Source organism: Coffea arabica, chromosome 3c, assembly GCF_036785885.1.
Source record: "Coffea arabica cultivar ET-39 chromosome 3c, Coffea Arabica ET-39 HiFi, whole genome shotgun sequence".
NCBI lineage: Eukaryota > Viridiplantae > Streptophyta > Magnoliopsida > Gentianales > Rubiaceae > Coffea > Coffea arabica.
In genome coordinates, this window is record NC_092314.1 from 42667597 (window position 1) to 42675297 (window position 7701).

The window sequence follows — 7701 nt, forward strand, 5'->3', positions numbered from 1 at the left end:
AATATAAGAAACCTTGTATATCTCTGGAGAGGAATATATAATGACACACCTACACCTAGTCTTATCTTATCACCAAATCCTTGGAACGTCTAAATCACCCACCAAATCCTTGAAACATTTGAACATTTGAATCACCAAATCCTTGGAATCTATCATCAATTGGAGATATTACTTCATACATGCTCTTTGTTCAATTTTTATGACAAAGGTATTTTCACTCTATTTAATTGTAAGTGACAATTTGATTCAATCAATAGTCATGGTGGTTATTATATTTTTTAAATTTATTTTAGGAAAAAGGAAGCTTATGTTCATTACAAAATATTTTACATCATTCACTCAGCATATAACTAAACTAGCATGGGTCTGGCTGTGCTACGCAGTGGCCTACCCACTGATATGACCAACTAAATTTTTTGGATTTGCTGTAACAATGAGGATAATTTGCTAAAAGATCATAATGTATATATAGGTTCAAGAGGTAAATAATATGCAAATCACAACCATAGATTACATAAACTAAGTCATTCATGTCTTAGTAGAATACATACTTGAGTACTAGCCACAATTACATATTAGGAGGCTTAAATACGCTTCATTACCTATTGAATTAAAACATTGTTGGTTAAACTATTAATAGTTATATTAGGATCCATTACTAATGGATCATAATATAATTCAAAACATATTGTCTAAGCAATGAAAGCAGGCACTAAGGTAATTAACAAAAGTACAGAATTAGGCCATATCAGACTTGCTTAGCTTTAGCTTTCTTTGCTTGACTGTCTTTGATATTGCCAGGTGGACTATATATTGTTTTGCAGCTTCTTTGGCAAACTGTTTAGGAGCCTTTGTTGCATGTTTAGCAAGTGTGTCTACTGGTAAAGCTTGATTTTGAGATGGGCTTTCTGGAAACTCAAGATTTCTTTTTACTCCACTGGTTGTAGATGTGCGGCTTTCTTTGCAAGAACTGGCTGCAGCAATTTCTTCAAGTACCAACTTTGCGGTTGGTGTGAACATTTGATCCTTTGATGATTTTTTTGCATGCTTTGCTGATGAACTACCAAGTGCAGAAGAAACTTCAGTGTTTTCTGGAAGTGCTAGTGAAAGTGGATTATGCGATAGTTCAGCTACAGTGTAAGCCTTAATGACAGTATTCTTTCTTTGGAGTTGACCTTAAAAGGAAGACTCATAGGATTTCAGAAAACAGACCACTGTGTACTTTTTCAAAGTATCATTTAGTTGAGTGTCTATTCCACAGCCCTACACTAGAAAATTTTTTTGGTTAGATTTAGTGAATTGTTTTGTATGTATATTTGTATTTATGGTTGAATATAAGACAGAAAATTTTTACTTACATCTTCTTGTGCTTGCTTAAGTTGCAGTGGAGTGAACTCAATCATTTTTTCAGCATCTTCTCCAGATATAATGCAATGTATTGAGCTCAAAGCATCAGTTATAATAATTGGAATGCGAGCCCTTTAATTGAGTGAAGGAATTAAGATTAATATATGGTGACAAATCGGAATAATGTTTAATTTAGAAGTATAAGTTAATGGTCTAACCTGAGTTCAACTTCACTTTGCTGTTTGCATGAAGGACAATGGATGGTCCAGTCAATGTCAGCATTTACAATTTTGTGACAATTCACACAAGCAGTAGTCCAATATTTGGTGAATCCATGTGCAAGTTTGATAGTTCCTTGCACCCAAGCTGTCTTTTGCTGAGTGAATCAAGTATGAATGGTATTTGAATGTAAGTTAGAGACAAAATAGTTATATTTAAGCGAAATTTTTAAATAACAAATGGCACTTACAACTGAAAATGATGCTTGAAAATTGCCGATTGCTTTGATATCTTCTTCATTTGGAGGAGGAAGTAAACAGTTTGAATCATTGTATGTTTTAGCATCAAGCAAATTTCTGATTTCTTCTTTGTTGAAACTATACCTGAATGGTTATGTTTAGAGTACAAATAAAAAATTTACCAATAAAATAAATTGATAATTTATGGTAAAAAATAAAAAGAAAATTATATTTACCATTGCCTAAAAGAGCGGTCATCTGGGAGTGGAGGAATTATCAGAATGCCAGATGAATACCTTGTAGTGAATGACAGAGCTGTAAAAATGATGAAAATTTTTAGTAATATAACATATCAAGTATTTGGAAGTCAAACAGTAAAGCAATCATAATGCATAATGAAAATTTTACCATTGAATGTGGTCACTTTGACACGGAGAGCTATGATTAGAGGGGCAGTGCTAATTATGTCTGCTATTTTGCTCCCTTCATCATGTTCAAATTCATTCCAAAGAGTCATAAGCATGAGTCTTTTCCTGTTAGGTATAACAAAAAATTGTAACTACTATCATTAATCTAAAATGACTTAATAAAAAAGTAGTATTCAGTTTTGATTTACTCTTCATTCACTATTATAATGTCTCTAGAAGTACAATCTGGATCTGCTTGTTTTACTGGTAATGCCTGAATCACAAAGCCTCTTATATCTAAAATAAAAATATTGATATGAATGTACGTAATCAATAAAATATCAAATGATTGTCAAGTAAATTAAAAAATAATGTAAGAAAAATTACTGCAAAGATTATCTGAATCAGCATATTTGTACACATCAGAGAACTTTGTCAGCTCAAATATGCAAGGCAACATAGGCGGCACAGGTTCAGTATAATTTTCAACCAAAGTCTTGTGGTTCAAAATCTAGGAGCATTCATAGGTCCCAACTCTGTATGTTGGGTCAGCAGGAATGACAGTTGCATTAGAAACATAATATCTTTGATAATGCTAGAGAAATTTGCTGAAAACCTTAATGTGTTGTTCATAAGTCACAACAGAAACTTTTGTTCCCTGATTAGGATTACAAAAAGTTAGTTTTATATATATCATGAGTTAAAACCATAAGTGTCATGTTGATGGCTAACATCATATTTATCATACAAAAATTAAAATTATAGGTATGAATACTTTAATAGTTAGGTGACTATTCACTCACAATGAAACTATAGTTGTGCTATCATAGTATGTATAAACTTACATGAATACTAAAGATTTTTTCTTAAGCAAATGTAATGAGTAGACAAATCATGAAATGTTCTTATACAGATCGTGAAATGTTCTCATATATGAATTTAATGAGCAGACAAATAGGAAAGTATTTGCTAACCTCAGTATCTGTGAGCAGAAAGTGCATAATTTGCCTAGGCGGAACTTCACTAGTCAATTGATTGTGGCCTCTATGAACAACTTGTGCTAAAACAATCCATTTTTCTGCTCCTTTCTGAATGTCTAGCACTGAAGATATATGTCTAGGTATGATGACCTATATTCGTAGAGAAATTAGATAGTCAATTAAACAAAATAATAAATTTCAAAACAAAAAAGGCCATGAATATTCAAACCTGGTAATGTAATCTGGGAAGCTTCAAGAACTTCTTCATATACTATATTTTTAGTATGATCAGTGCATGATTCATCAAAATAAGTTGGCATGATAAGCACTTTTACAGCCGAAGCCGTTTTGGCCCTTGAAAGTGCAACATATAATTGGCCATGTGAAAACACAGGTTCTTTCAAATAAATACCAACAAAATCGAATGTTTGGCTTTGTACTTTATTTATTGTCATTACAAAGTACAAACGAATTGAAAATTGTGTTCTTTTATATGGAACTGGATATTGTTCATCACTTGGTGGCTGCATAGAAATTCTATGTATAAAAACTTCTTTGCCACAAAAATCACCGACTGCAATTTTAGCACAAATAACATTATTACTCAAACTCTTATTATGAGTTTCGTTCCATTGCATAATCCTTTAATAGGATCAAGATTTCTTAAAAGAATTATTAGGGCATTGGGTTTTAACAGCAACCTATGTGGAGGTAAGTTGCTAGGTGTAAGAGTATTCAGGAGATCAATATATTCAGACTGATGATTTCATTCAACATTTCATCATAGCTTAAGTACTCAGTCAAATCTTCTGGAAATTTTTTGATCAATTGATCATTTATTTCATATGCCTGAGAAACAGAAGAATTAACAGTAAACTTCATATGCTCTGTGAGCATATTTAAGTTTGTCTTTTTGTTTCTTTCTAACATTCTTAGATCAAAAGTATCATCAAATAACTCATCCATCAATCTAACACTTGTACTAAATTTTCTTTTTTTCTTCATTTTGAAACACAAAAGATCAAAATCTAATTTTACTATAAAGAAACTAAGATACTAAGCAAAAGGCACACAACAATGACAACATGAAAGCATCCTCAAATAGCTAAAACTAACTAATATATATAAAATGACTACCTTAATAACCCAAACTACAATCATACTAAATTATGTAATTATTGAATAAATAAACAGCTAACATCATCATGCAACATTTGAAATTAAAAACAGAGGAAAAAGTAAACATAAGCTAATCCAAAAAATTACCATCATAATTATTCTTTTATGCATAACATCAAACACATGGTAGTCTTTAATTAACGGAAGGCAATAAATAGAATGCAACAACATTCAAACTAAAAAATTGCAGTTCAAAATAGAAGGAGAGAAAATAGAAACATACCTATATTTTCTTTGCTCGTCTGAATGCTGGCAAAAGTCAGAAACAGAAGTATATATAAGGCTTGTTGTATCTCTTTTGTCTAAATAGTAGGTTTTGAAAGCTGTACCATACATGATAAATTGGTATAACAGTCATCCCTAAAGTGAGTTGATTTTGGGGGAAAAGAAATTTCACTGAGTTGATTTTTGGGGCAAAAGAAAACTTCACGTGCATGTGGAGGATTTTTTGGGTTGCAATCGAAAGGAAGTACAATTAGTTGTTAGAGGAATTGGTAAAAAACTGAAGATTTTGCAGGCTCATAGATTTTGGGGGAAAAGAAATTTCACTGAGCTGATTTTTAAGGCCAAAGAAAACTTCACGTGCATGTGGAGGATTTTCTGGGTTGCAATCAAAAGGAAGGACAATTAGTTGTTGGAAGAATTGATAGAAAAGTAAAGATTTTGCAGGCCCATAGGTACCTATCCCACGGAAAGAAAAGGGAAGGAAGTTCTGATTATACTAACAAGATTGACTTATGAAAGGGAAGGAACTTCACTGACTAATAAGACCATTAAGGTGGTCTTGACTAACTTACATGAGTTATACTAACGGGCATGACACAACAACATCAGTTCTAACAGGCATGACTCCATTATTTTAATTAATTCAAAAATAGCCCATGTGATAAAAGGAGCCCACAAATAGTCTACAACTATTTGCATTTGACTAGAAAATTATAAAAGAAATAATTTCAAATGTACAAAAATAACCCTAAATAGTTAGCAACTATTCAAAAAGTTAGTTTTCATAGAAGGATTTAATTGACCTTTCCCACCAATTAAAAACCAAACAAAAGGAACAAATGAAAATAATAAAACCATTGTTACCAATTAGCCCCTAAATAGTAAGGAACTATTAAGCCTTTGAATTTGGATACCAAGTCTCAAATAGACATTTCTCACTCCTTATACCCCAAAATTCAAAAAAAAAAAATTTGCTTTCTCCAATAACACACTGACACTTGGCATTCAATGGAGAACTGCAGTTGTTCTCTTATCTAGTTGGTAGATAATCTTGTGACTGAGCAAATTATATCAAAACAATTACACCTTATGAAAAATCATTAAACTGAAACTATGACACACACATAAACACACACTAGCATTATGTCCCATGCAACTATAAATATTTAAAAATAATTTAAATTTTAGAATATTGTACTTAATACTTTTATTATCATAGAAAGCTGTAGAATCTATTTAAAATCTTTACAATTACATGCAATTAGTGATTCTTTGTAATTTGTAAAGATATATGATATCGTGTATACTAAAATTTATGAAAATTTAAAAATAAATGTAAACTTGATAAAATTAGTAAGGAAAGCGTTTAGAAAATTTGAACTGGTGAAACGCATAGAAGTAACAAATTTTCAAAAATTAATTTACAACTTTCACAATAAATTGAATAAATTATGAAATCCTTGTGATGAAATGTGATTTTAAGGAGATGCTATGATTTCAGTACAAATATGAAAACATTAATGTTTAAAATGTATAAGCTTTTTCCCTACTATTTAATCTATGTAGAGTTGGAAGTAATTAATTTGAAAAGATAAGATATACACACTAATTTGGCAATTGTGAAATTAATTTTTTTGTATAATTTAAAAGCATTATATTCTTTGTTAAACTCTTTGTAATAGGACAATTAGTAAAACTCTTTTTTATATAATAGAGTTGGGGTAAAAACCATATATTTATATTTATAAAGGTGATAGCATGTTTATATTTGTAACAATCCTGAAGTATGTGAACGAAAATACCTTTTTCTTTCCTAACAAATTTCAATCTCCTAACAAGCCTCCTTCTACATCTATGACGAAAATATCTCCTAACAAACCTTGAATAAATATCAAATCCTAACAAACTTGTACTGGTCGCAAATTAAGTTGGTTGTTCGGATGATCATTATGAACATTTTTCATTTTTCTTATACTTCGGAGTTTCAGTTTGTTTAGGAAACAAAAACATGTCTCTAATTGAACGAAAGAATGAAATTCATTTTTGATATTGATCCGACTTTCTTGGGTAAGATGAGGGAATTTGAGACGGGTGTATCACCTATATAAATATAAATATATGGTCTTTATACTATCACCTACAACGTTTAGTGGTCTTTATACTATTACCAATACTATCGCGTACAACGTCAAGTAGAAGCAGTAAGAGAGAGACAGACGAAATAAACATCCCATGTCCTAACAAACTTATATTAGTTGCAAATTGAGTTGGTTGTTCGGATGATCAGTATGAACATTTTTCATTTTTCTTATACTTAGGAGTTTCAGTTTGTTTAGGAAACAAAAACATGTCTCTAGTTGACCAAAAGAAATCAAATTCATTATTGACATTGATCCGATTTTCTGGGTAACGTGAGGGAATTCGAGACGAGTAAATCTCAGCTTGGTAGGCTCGTCACGAGCATTTCAAGTTTAGCAAAAGTACAACCCCTCCCTAAAAATTCATATACATATATATATATATATATATATATATATATATATATATATATATATATATATAATACTATACTCTTTAAACTAACTACTTCTTTGTGCAGAAATATGGTAGGAGAAGGAAGTTCATCATCATACAGTTCAGAAGAGAAAAACTGTCTCTTCAATGAATACTCAACTTGGGAACAAACCTCCTACGGAGAAATATCCAGCAATCAAACTAATAAATACCAAACATCTTTAGATCAGAATAAAGCTAATTAGGAGTGAATCCCTGAGGAATCATGCTCAAACTGGATACCTACAGAATCTACTTCAAATTGGGTGCCTGATGAAGCAATCTCAAATCAATTCCAAGTAATTGATGAGACTTCAACAATAAACTGGATCCAGGAAACTGAAGAAGATGAAAATCCATTTCTAACTCCTGAAGATCCTACTACTCAATCCTTCTAGATCAAACTCAGAGATGATACTTTCTCACAACTCTGGATGGAATATCACTATCTCCAAAACGAGAAAAAAGAATCCAGAATTAGAAACTTTGACATCATATACTTTAACAGGGATACTGGAGAAAGAATCCCTTATTACAACACTCACAGATACA